This window comes from Microtus ochrogaster, unplaced genomic scaffold (assembly GCF_000317375.1).
Source record: "Microtus ochrogaster isolate Prairie Vole_2 unplaced genomic scaffold, MicOch1.0 UNK17, whole genome shotgun sequence".
NCBI lineage: Eukaryota > Metazoa > Chordata > Mammalia > Rodentia > Cricetidae > Microtus > Microtus ochrogaster.
Window position 1 is genome coordinate 1,888,128 of NW_004949115.1, and position 13,059 is coordinate 1,901,186.

The 13,059-nt window shown below is 43.3% G+C and overlaps 1 protein-coding gene across 1 annotated transcript in view; it reads right to left on the reverse strand.

Moving 5' to 3' along the window:
- The window catches only part of Vsig1 (V-set and immunoglobulin domain containing 1), a 160,010-nt gene that overhangs the window by 145,908 nt on the left and 1,043 nt on the right, over positions 1–13,059 (reverse strand). The window contains exons 2-3 of the mRNA XM_026789341.1: positions 11,857–11,923; positions 5,254–5,315 (exon numbers count right to left, since the gene is read on the reverse strand). The gene's annotated coding sequence lies outside the window, so the exon portion shown is untranslated. The remainder of the gene's footprint in view (positions 1–5,253; positions 5,316–11,856; positions 11,924–13,059) is intronic.

Genomic DNA, 13,059 nt, shown 5'->3' on the forward strand with positions numbered 1-13,059 from the left:
TGAGTTCGAGACCAGCCTGGTCTTCAGAGCTAGTTCCAGGACAGGCTCCAAAGCCACAGAGAAACCCTGTCTCGAAAAACCAAAAAAAAAAAATAGGTGTCTTTGAAGTCTTTGAATTCTTTCAAGTAATAACATCTTGAGTAAATTAAACACTCTTAACACTCCAGGAATACATGCATAAAATAATAGCCAGGCAAAGTGGCACATGTCTTTAATCCCAGGACTTGAAAGGTGTGGGCAGGCAGATCTCTGTAAGTTAAAGGCCAGCCTGGACTACAGAGTGAGTGCCAGGACAGCTATGGCTACACAGATAAATCTTGTCTCTAAAAGAAATAATATCTGCATAATTAGTTATGAAAACAAAACAGCACTCATAAAACACATAGCATGTGGACAGGTGTCACATAAATAAATGATAAACTTTAGAGAAAAGGGCATGGCGTTTATTATAACTTTGACGAAGAGAGACTGCATTCCATTCAAATTTCCACAGAACAATTTCATTCTTAGGAATGGGATGCTTCCAGCAGTGTGTTTTTGTTGTACATCTTCAAGTCCTTTTCCAGCCTCCAGGTCTAATTAATTTCTCCTTGAGACAGGACCAATCCTCAAATTACTGCAAAAACAGTACATGCCCAGTAGAGAGATACATCATCCCTCTCTTTCAAAGAAACCTAAATTATGTCCCTTATTTCAGTTATCCTATGGCTCTTAATTCTTTACCTCTTTCTGAGATCCTGGCATACAAATTGAAAGGCTTACTCAGCATCTCCATTTAGAGATGTTTATACTTCCTTTAGTTGTTAATTCATTTCTTTCTTAGGATTTTTTCAGTGATCTTTTTATAATAACAAGAAATCCCAAACAGTCCTTGGAATGAGTGCTCCATTCTTAAATTTTTAAAAAAAATATTTTATTGTGTATAAGTGTTTTACATGCATGTAATGTCTGTGTATGCATGCCTGGTGCCTGTGGGGGTTCAGAACGGACATCAGATATCCTGGAACTGGATTCAGACAGCTGTAAATTGCCCTGTAGGGACTGGGAAATAAACCCAGGGAGCTGTCAGTTCCCTTAGCTGCTTCTTGGCTACTCTTCAGCATATCACCCATTTTTTTTTGGGGGGGGGAGTGTTTCAAGACAAGGTTTTTCTGTGTAGCCTTGGCTAGCCTGGAACTCAGAGATCTGTCTGCCTCTATCTCCTGAGTGCTGAGATTAAAGGCATGTTTCACTATCACCCAGTTCCATCCTTAAACTTTTTGATCTCTGTGGGTTCGAGGCCAGCCTGGTCTACAAGAGCTAGTTCCAGGACAAGAACCAAAAAGCTACGGAGAAACCCTGTCTGGAAAAATCAAAAAAGAAAGAAAGAAAGAAAGAAAGAAAGAAAGAAAGAAAGAAAGAAAGAAAGAAAGAAAGAAAGAAAGAAAGAAAGAATACTAGAAACAGAAGTTCTGCTCCCCAAATGCCTGAAGCTCACCAGGTCCTGACTCCCACCAATACCCCCACCCTGAGACAGGGTTTATCTGTGTAGCCCTGGCTACCCTGGAAATCACCCTGTAGACCAGGCTAGCTCAGAGATCTGCCTACCTCTGCCTCCCTGAGTGGAGGTCCCTGGTTTCTGAAGGCCTTGTTTTTCAAGCATTATCAATTTGAATTTGAACAACTCCACTATCCTTCCACACATTCTTACTTTTGCTTGCATTATCAAAATCAATTTCTGTGACTTACAATGAATGATTCTAATGCAAAATGTATACCACAGATTGAACTAAAGTCAAGAGACATCTGGGAATTATGTAGGAAGCATTTATAGCTATAGCTAGTTACTAATTACACCAGAATAAAGGGTGTGGAATGATCAAAATTCTAGGATAGGAAATATGTATTTCATCAGATCTCAAGTAGAGTATATTAAATTTTTGTGAAAAATATTAAAACGTCCAAGAATAAAAGTTACACTATACTGCCTCATCTGAACAGTTAAATTATAAAATGGTAAAGTGTCATATACAAATTTCCACAGGAACAAGAAGATGTGAGGACAAGTGGAGCACACGGAGTAGGACTAGGATAGTCTCCGCACCCAAACTGACAAATATAGAAAATGACAGGCCTACCTCTGCTATGAACCTAGATATACAAAAGTATAGAATACTGATGTCAAAAATTGGATAATCACAAGAAAAATACAAGAAAATATTTTAACAGCTGGCAATATGGTTTTTGATTTTTTTTAATTTGGGGTGTGTGTGTGTGTGTGTGTGTGTGTGTGTGTATTTTAGACAAGGTCTTACTATGTAGCCCTGGATAGCCTGTAACTCATCATATAGATAAGGCTGGCCTCCAACGAAATCCACCTGCTTCATGTGTCCTGAATGCTAGGATTAAAAGCATGTGCCACCACATCTGCCAACATCTGGCAATTTGAATAAGCCTTTCTGCTAAGATGGTTCATACAGATATACACATATAATTAACTGTGAAAAATGAAAAGCACCTCCAGACATTTCCAAATGCCTTCTAGATAAGTAGTTTATCAGGTGTTGGTGGCACACGCCTTTAATCCCAGCACTCGGGAAGCAGAGGCAGGGGGATCTCTGTGAGTGCCAGGCCAGCCTGGTCTACAAGTAGTTTTTCTTTGGGTTAAGAATCAACGTTATAGGCCATCACATATACAAACACGGAAACAGAATATGCTAAATAAAACAGTAGTCACTCAAATACTGCAGTACTTTTATAAGAATGCATTCTAGGTCTCTGGGCCATCCAGCCAATGTGTTCTGGTGCTTCAGGCAGTGTCAGGGATGGGCTGACTCTCCTGGTATGGGTTTTAGGCTGGACCAATCATAGACTGGATGCTCCTTCAATCTCTAACACAACTGGAGGGGGAAAATGTCAATGTAATGAAGCCTAACAATATTCTGCCATATTCATAGACTGGTGCTTGGCCAATTGTCATCAGAGAGGCTTCATCCAACAGCTGATGGAAACAGATGCAGACTCAGCCAAACATTAGGCAGAGCTCAGGGAATTCTGCAGAAAAGGGGAAAAAAGATGGTAGGAGCCAATGGGGTCAAGGACTCCACAAGAAAATCCACAGGATCAACTAATCCGGGCTCACAGAGACTGAACCAACAACCAGGGAGCCTACATGGGACTGACCTAGGCCATCTGCACATATATTACCACTGTGTAGCTTGATCTTGTGAGACTCCTAACAGTGGGAACAGGGGCTGTCTCCTACTTTTACTGGCTTTTGGGAACCTAGTCCTTGCTCATCCTTAATACAAGGGGAGGAGCTTTGTCTTACTACAACTTGATATACCATGTTTTGTTGATATCCACGAGAGACCCAAATAGAAATGGAGGAGTAGTGGGGGGGGTAGGATTGCTGGGGGGAAGGAACTGGGAGGAGAGGAGGGAGGGTAAACTGCAGCTGGGATGTAAAATAAAAAGAACGCATCCTATACAGAAACAGTTAATCCAAGAAACTCAAGGGAGGCTTAACATTTAAGGATCTGTCAACCTACAATAGGACACTAACTCCTTATCTGGAAAACTGGCAACCAGAGTTCAACACAATCCTCTTTCCTACAGGACGTGTATTAGGCTGATCAAATTGGGGACAGATACTTTTACAAGCAATTCTAACCTACAAATGCTGAGAGAATTATAGAATTGGAAAATTATTACTTGGAAACCCTTCATAAAAGGACTGAATTAGAGAACAGTTATTAGATGAGTAGTAAAGCCATTAGGCAAAATGATAATGGAAAACACGAGGAAGTGCTCACACCCCAACACCTCAATCCACTCGTCATTGTACTAAAAGTCAAACAACTAGACATTATATAAATGAAAGGTCTTAGTCTCAACTATTCTTTTTAAAATAATAATATAGAACCTGAATCTAAAGGCTATTCCCAGTATATGTGAAATTCAAGTAAAACATGACTGACGGGGAAGCCATTAGCCAAATCAAGAACATTGGAAAGTGTCTATGGTACAAATTCCAGAATTCTTCAACAAGCCAATAGCAAGGGAATAAAAGGGATAAGGCACTTTTGCTATTAGCTTTTAAAAGATTTAAAACAAGGGAGGTGGACAAACGGCTCAGTGGTTAAAGAACACTGGCTGTTCTTGCAGAGGACCAAGTTTGATTATCAGCACACACATGGTGGCTCACCAACCACCTATAACTCCAGTTCCAGGGGATGTGAGACTCTCTCTATGCTGCTCCAACAGGCACATGGTACATGCAGGTAAAAGATTCATAAATAAAATTTAAAAAAATATAATTTAAAAAAGATTTAAAATGAGTAAGATGGGAAAGAAAAATAGAGGCAGGGATGTCAATTAAAACTTGTGTATGTATGAAAATGGTGGATGGAAACCTTAAGTTTTATATGAGAATTAAAAAGTGAAAACAAAACAAGTCAAAGTAATTGTCCATAATCACTAACACCACATTAAATGATTAAATGCCCATCATAAATTCCTAGAGCAGGCAGGAATACACAGAGTATATTATTCTGCCTTGGTGTATATTTAGAAATGTCTAAAATACAATGTTAATATTTTCTATTAAAAATAAAATAGAAGAAGACATAACCTAATATGAAAAACTGACCTTGGCTGGATCCTGATTCCAGTCAACCACAAAAGTAAAGGCATGTTTTGAAGCTGTGAAGATGGCTCAGTGAGAAACATACTTGCCTCACAAAACACCAGGACTTGAATCTAGATCCATCATTTGCATAAAAGACAGGCACTGTGGCATTTATCTGTAACCCCAGCAGTGGGGGAGTAGATGAGCAGATGCTTGGGCTTCACTAGCCAGCTAGTCTAGTAGAAACAGAATGATCTAGGTTCAGGGAGACTGTCTCAAAAACAACAGGTGGAAACCCCATCTCTGCATGGACACATAGGAACACATACATACACTACATACAAAAAAATGTAACAGTATTGACTGAGTACTAGTGTAATACAAGTGGAAAAGTGAAAAGGCAGTTGAATAAAAGTCCACATTAACTATTGTTTTTCAAAAGCCCCCAAAGAAGTAAAAATTAAAGTCTTTACTTGATAAAGGGTAACTCACAGAAACCATATCAAACACAATACTTCATGATGAAGTGTTAGAAGCATTCTCAGTTAAGGAAGTAAATAAGGATTACTATCTTACAATGGCTATCCTGTTGAATGCATTAAGAAAAGTATTTTTTAAAAGAGGGTAATGGAATACTATACAACCTTTAACAAATGATCAGTCAGTTGTTGTAAGGAGCTGCTTGTTCACTCCAGGCTGCCCAGACCTGAAATAACCACACAGAAACTGTATTAATTAAATCACTACTTGGCCTATTAGCTCTAGTTTCTTATTGGCTAGCTCTTACATCTCAGTTTAACCCATTTCTAGTAATCTGTGTATAGCCACGTGGCTGTGGCTTACCAGCAAGGTTCTGTCCCGAGTCTCTCTCTGGTGTGGCAACTTGGCTTCTCTGACTCCACCCTTCCCTTCCACCACCACCCCCCACATTCAGTTTAGTTTTCCCCACCTAGCTCTGTTCTGCCCAGATATAGGCCCAAAGCAATTTCTTTATTCGTTAACCAATAAAAGCAACACATATACAGAAGAACTTCCCACATCAAGTTGTAGTGGTGCATGCCTTTAATTCAAAGCTAACCTGCTCTAGGTGGTGGGTTCCAGCCAGCCAGGGCTACATAGAAAGACCCTGTCTCAAAAAAAAAAAAGACATGATCTCTACATTGTATGAAATTCTCAAAGAACTAATAAATAAAAAGATATTTTGAAAAATAACATGATCTCAGACTGGAGAGCACTGAATGTTCTTCCAGAGAACCTAGGTGTTGGGGGCTGCAGACCCCTGGCCCCTTGTTGACTGGAATAAACAACTTGTTTTCCTATGCCTGCAGCTGCTCAAAGCACCAGGCCCTCATGAGTTCCTGATGGCAGGGGAGGAGGCTTCTGGAGAGTTTTATACCTGAAAATCCCAAGAGCAGGGGTGTGGCTATCAGTTAAGGATCCCTATATAAGCTTCCCTGGAGCAAAGTTGGCATTCTTGTTTCAAGGATGACCCGTTTCCCTCTGTGTGTAGGTGTTTAAATCTTCAGCCCTTTTCCTAGCTCATGAACCATCCCATAGTGCCTACACCTGGGTTCAATTCCCAGCACCTACATGGCAGCTCACAACTGTCTGTAACGTCAAGATCTGACACCCTCACACATACATATACGCAGGTAAAATACCAATGCACATAAAATAAAATTAAAAATAACATATCTATATATGGAAGTGGAAATACAATGACTATATATTCACTTTCTAGATATAAAGTGATATCACTTTATATATTAGTTGTGCTTATATGTTTACATTTATTTTATATATGCATGTTGAGTGTGTACATATATTCATAAATAGAACACTAATGTACAAACTGGACATGATTTATTTCCGGGTTGTAATTATGACTAGATACTTTTACACACTTAAGAAACAGACAAAGCAATGGCTGGTGAAATATGCCCACAATCCCAGCACTTGGGAGGCAGAGATAAAAGGATCAAGAAATCAAGACTAGCCTTGGATAACAAGACCATGTCTCAAAAACACAGGGCCATTGAGATGGCTGCATGTTTTCTGTCGTTGTTTAGATTACATTTTCCCCTCTCCTCCCTTCAAGCCCTCCCATGTACTTACCCTTGCTCTCCTTTAAATTCATGGCCTCTTTTTACATTAACTATTATGTATGTGCAAGTACACACACGCATGTGGATGGACAGACATTCCTAAATATAACCTACTCAGTCTGTATAATGAATAATTGCTGTGCAAGCCTGACGACTTGTGTTTAATCCTCAGTAACCAGGGTAGAAGGAGATGACTGACACTTAAAGAGTTGTCCTCTGACCTCTGCAAGCAAACTGTAGTGTGCACAGCACACACACACATTTCTTTTAAATTCATGTACAAAAGAAATATACAGAGAAAATGGATCATGTTACTCACCTAATCCCTTAACTAGGAACATTTCTAACTGTCCCTACAGCACAGCCCAAATCTCACACCACCTAACCCTCTCTAGCCCTCTACAACTCTGCTTAAAATGCTCTACTCCTGAGACAGCTTTTGTTTTTTTTTAAATATTTATTTATTTATTTATTTATTATACAATGTTCTGTCTGTGTGTATTGCAGACCAGAAGAGGGCACCAGACCTCATTACAGATGGTTGTGAGCCACCATGTGGTTGCTGGGAATTGAACTCAGGACCTTTGGAAGAGCAGGCAATGCTCTTAACCACTGAGCCATCTCTCCAGCCCCTGAGACAGCTTTTGATCCCTCAAATCCACTATACAGCTAGCATCAGATTTGTGTACATGTTTATTTCTATGACCTGGAACACTTCTACCCACCCACGAGCCACCTCCATCTATTGCAAGTCAGCCTTCAATCCTCTCCTCTGTCAATCTTTTTAATGAACTTTATTTTATTAGCATACGATGGGTTCCACTGTATATTCAAACATATGTATCACTGAACTTTTATCAGTTATCCCTTCTTCAGGGACACCTAACACTCTAGTCAGTTCCCCTTGTTATAAGCATCTATAGAAACATTTTTACTCTGTGGCCCTGATACAGTCAGGGTCTGCATTGATGTCTGAGGCTCCTGTTGTCACTGGGGGCCTTCGAATGCCCTGGATCTGGGCCCACACCTGGGGTCATGTGGGGGTTCAAGGACCATGCTGCAAACTGAGTGACCAAACTGGCAACCAGGGGAATGGTGACATTTGGGCCTGGGATGCTGTCAAGGACCATGCTTGGGTCCATGGTCCAACAACAACTGAGGTCTTGTATTGATGTCCATGACCCATGGTGCTACTAAGGGCCACGAAGACATCAGGGGCCTTGGTTGCCACCTACAGCTAGGTTAGTGTCCAAGGGTTGAGCCTGTGGTGTGGGAGGTGGTCCTGTCTGTGTGTTCCTTTTCTTGGTTAATGATTAAAGAAACTGTCTTGGCCTGTTGATAGGGCAGAACTTAGGTGGGGAAGACGGAATTGAATGCTGGAGGAAGAAGACAAAGTCAGTAAGACACCATGGAGCTGCCAGAGTCAGACATCCTGAATCTTTACCGGTAAGCCACTGCCACATGGCAATATACAGGTTAATAGAAATGGGTTAAATTAATATGTAAATGTCAGCCAATAAGAAGCTAGAGCTAATGGGCCAAGCAGTGATTTAAATAATACAGTTTCTGTGTGGTTATTTCAGAACTAAGCTAGCCAGGCAGCCAGGATGAACAAGCAGCCCCTCCTTCTACAAGCCTCTGCTGAGGTCATGCAGATCTGAGTAGCCTGCACTGCCACCCAGAGCCATGGTGTCATCCAGACCTAGGCTGCTGCCAGGGGCCATGTCTAGGTCCCAGGACCTGCCACAGCCATGCCACACATATTGTCTGTGTTGATGTCCAGGGCTCCTGTTACCACTGAAAGCAGTGAGGATAGGACTGCAGGGGGGGGGAGGGAGAGAGAGACCTCTGCCTCCCCCACACCTTGCTGTCTGTGGTGGGTGGGTGGGAGAGCTGGCCCTAAAATCATGAGTGGGAGAATTGGCACCACCCCCCACCAGCAACAGCACTCGGGAAAGTAGGCCCTGAAGCCCACTTGGCAGCACAATAAAGCTGACCCTGCTGGCGGGGGCACAGGTGAGCAGGAGGACTGATCCCCCTGACTACCAAGTGGCATGGGTGAGGAAAAAAAGGCCCTCTCTCCCTTCACCCCGTGGTACCTGTAGCAGGTGAGAGAGCTGACCCAGGGTCACAGGAGTAGAAAAGCTGGTCCTGCCCCTCATCAGCTGCAGCATGGGGGGGAAGGCATGGTACCTTACCTGGGCAGCACACTAGAACTGACTGTTGAAAGGTGTACAGTTAAGCTGGCCCTGTGGGCATGAGAGCAGGAGAGCTGGCCCTGCCACCTCCCTCTCATATGCCATAGGGTGGCAAAGGTAAGGGAAATATGTCCCCCCATCCCTTGTCATCTGTGACAGGCATGAGAACAGGCGTTGCCCCTCACCACCTGCAGCAATTGGAAGAGCAGGTCCTATTCTTCACCTGGGCAAAGCAGAGCTGGCTCTGGTGGTTTGAATGCAGGTGTGTTGGACCCAAGGGCAAAGAGCAGGAAAACTGGCCCTGTTCCTTGCTGTCTGCTACACTAGGTGAGCTAGTTGGGCAGTACTGGATAGTTTATCCTAGTGGGCTGACCAACCCAGCTACCACCCAGGCCCAGAACCAGGGCTAAGAGTCAGCCCAGCCCAGCCCAGCCCAGCATCCACCTGGTCTATGAACTGCTGGAGCAGGTGAAGGGGCTGGACCTGCAGGTCCAAAGCTGCAGGATTTCTATGACACAGGACCACAGGATATCCAAGAGTTCCAGAGAGGGCCCAGTATCCAGAGTGTAGCAGAAGCCAGAGGCAACCAGACCAACAACTCATTGCAATGAACACTTACAACTAAACACGTAAGGACTGAAGGGTAAATTGTGTGACTCACTGGGCCACATTACAGCTTTCACGCCGAGATTTTTGTTTTGTTTGCTCATTTTGTTTTTATTTTGTTTTTGTTTGGGTTTCACTTTAAATTTTGTTTTTGGGGAGGTTGCAAGGGCAGAGGGGACGGTGAGATGAGTGGGATCAGAATGCATGATTCGAAATCCACAATCAATAAAGTTTTTTTTAAAAGAAACATGTTTTATCTCATCACTCTTATTGCAGTTTGCAATTTTCTATTTATAGTACAGTCTTCAAGCTTACAACTGGTCCTGCAAACTTTTAAACTCCATAAAATCAGAAAGCTTCTCAGTCTTGTTACTTACTGACATCTAGTAAGAGCTCAGCAAACATTTGCTGGAATAAAAAAAAAGACTCCTCCTTCATTAGCCAGGGTGGACCTTGCCTTTAACACTGACTCCATTTTTCCTGCCGTTCTAACCCGTCATCACTGTCTGTGGGCAACTGATCTAAAGTGTTAACCTTACTACCCTAACTTCAATCATCTCTAACCACAGGCCACTTCACCTGTCAATCCTTGAGGTTTGCCTTGGCAGCAACTAGGTATTGGGGTTGGTTTCAATGTCAACTTGTCACAAGTTAGAATCACCTCCGCACAAAGTGTCACCTGAAGAAATGTTCTGATGGCCTTAATTGACGTGGGAAGGCCTATACTGACTGTGGGAGGCAATTCCTGGTAGCAGCCTAGATAAAAGGGGTATGGCAGGCGGAAGATGACCTGTCTTCCCCTCTCTTGCCAAGTTAATTTACCCTATTGCTGCTGATTCCTTCCCTGATAAGAGATCCCGAATTTCCAGATCTGCCAATTAGTTTTATATCAACTTGACAGAAGCTAGAGTCACCTGATAAAAAGGAAGCTTAACTGAAAAAAATGCCTCCATGAGATCAGGCTGTAGGCAGGTTTGTGGGAAATTTTTTTCTGATCAATGGTTGATGTGGGAGGGCTCAGCTCATGGCCCTGGTTACTGTGGGAAAGCAAGCTAGTAAGCAGTACTCCTCAATGACCTTGGCATCAGCTCCTGTTTCAGGGATCCTGCTTTGTTTGAGCCCCTGCCCTGACTTCCTTCAGTGGTAAACTCTGATATGGAATTTTAAGCAAAATAAACCCTTTCCTACCATGTTGCTTTTGGTCGTGGTATTTTATCACAGCACTAGCAATCTTAACTGCGACTCCAGGCTTCTGTCCTAGACGAAGGACCAGTGGATCACTAGGAACCTTCTAGGGTTTTTTGTGTGCCTGGTGGACTGAGGACTACCGGGTTGTCAATACCCTCAATGAGAGAAAGCTACTGCAGGACAACTCCAACTATCAGACACACAGCCTCAAAGTCAGAGCAACTACCAGGTGCTCAGCCTCTTGGGTGATGCAGCCATTGTTGCTATTTTAACATAAACTGACTTAAAAAATTCATATATGTATATATTCATATTCATCCCATTGGTTCTGTTCCTCTAAAAAAAACCCTGACTAATAAGCACACTGTCCTTACCACCTTTAAGAAGGGGGAGGGGTTGGTTTGGGTTTTCTCGAGGCAAGCCTTGGCTGGTCAAGAACTCACTCTCCTGCCTCAGTCTCCTGAGCACCGGGATTATAGGCACATGTCAGAGAATTGGTTTTTTCTCCTTTTCTGTGAATGTTCAGTGCTGAGGCTGAACCTAGAGCACCACAAATGCTAAACATGGGCTCTATCACTGAGCCACATCCTCAGGCACATTCACCACTGCTTTCTGCTTTTCTCCTTTATGTAGCTCCAGCTCTCCTGGGACTTTCAATGTAGAACAGAATAGACTGGCCTGGAACTTAGAGATCCTCCTGCCTCTCCCTCCTAAGTCCTGGGATTAAAGGTGTGCTCCACCACACCTGGCCTTATATTTATCCTTTTCAGACTACCACTTACGGCCTAATTACTCTGGGGGACTCGACCTATATGTATCTCTGCTATCCCTCCCAAAACCCATATGAAATACATAGCACCCTTGCCCCCTTTATCAAATAAGGAATGGGATTGAGAGATTTCACTGTATAGTCCTGACCCTCCTGCCTCAGCCTTCTTAGTGTTAGGAGTACTGGCAAGGGAAGGGATTGTGAAGTAACTAAGTACAGGACCCCACCAGGGAGAGAGTGGGGAACAGGGTGTGATGAGGGAGGGAAGGAAGGAAAGGAAAGGCGGCAATTGGAAATGCAAAGTCTTGGAGGCCAATGGAGCAATGCAGATGAGCTGATGGTGGACCTGAACACTGTAAATCAAAGTGAAGTCCCACTTACTTCCAGCGTATGACTTCACACGATTGATTCTGTGGGCGTTGGATGAGGGCAGCACAATATGATATGCCTAAAAGAAACCAAAAAGAAATCAGCTTACTCTATCATAATGTTTAATACCCTTGGATACATATAATTATACATTTTATATTTCTGTATATTATAAATACATACACATAGGTATATGTTCACACTCAGTTACTCTGTGGTAAGGGCGGGGTCAGAGCCCAAGTTCGTGGGTCTCCTAACCATTTATCCAATAAAGTTTCAACGTTGGCTTCACACTCCCCACACGACCTACACACTGTGTACTTCACCTTACTCGGCAAGCAACTGACAAATTAGGGGAAGGACAGTATCTGCTGAGATGGTGTACAGTGAAGTCCAGGGGTGGCTGTAATTTTAAACAGCGGTGCATGAAAGAAAAATGCCATGTGACAGAACTCAGGAGGAGGAGTTTTCTTAATTAAGGGAAAGGGAAGGGGGGGAAGACCAGCCTCTGAGGACAGGTGCAGAGAGAAAGGGGGGGGGATGGGAGGTGGGCAGGGCCCTTTTAAAGGGAATATAGTGAATGTGCACAAGAGGTGCTCTTAGGGGCTGCAGCTGAGAACACATCCTTTCAGAACCCCTAGGGCAGGCCAGTACAAGTGCCTGAATACTAACAGAGGCTTCCTCCGGTGAGATCACTCTGGGGTGGGGGGGCCTCATCCCTTTTCGGTCTTCTCATTCGGAGAGCATCCTGTCCTCACAGCACACCTGCCCTCAAAGCTTTATCAAGTGAAAGACAGTCCCAAATAAAGACTGAATAGCAGGTGTGGGCCCCACACTTCCATTTCGTCTCTCACACAATCAAGAGAGACTACAGCAGCAAATGCAGTAACACATTTGGCTCTGTCCCTAGCTCTTCTATCTAAAGTACAGCCAGGGAACTATGAATAGCCATTGCATGAACTCTAAGCTTATATGCAAACTGCAGGCATTTGGAGGGGGAATAGGGAAGTTCCCCCAGGTTTACTACAGGTCCCTGTCACGCTTCTGCCCAACTGAGGAAAGAAAGGAAGACAAACAAAAATGTGGGTAAGAACCATGCCTTCCAGCAGGTAGCAAAAAAGCCGCACAAATGAGTTGCACAGACTTGGGTAGTGCGGGGCCCCAATGCCTGCTGCTTTGGGTCGGCCTGCTGGGTGGTTTTCCTCCCCCCCCCCC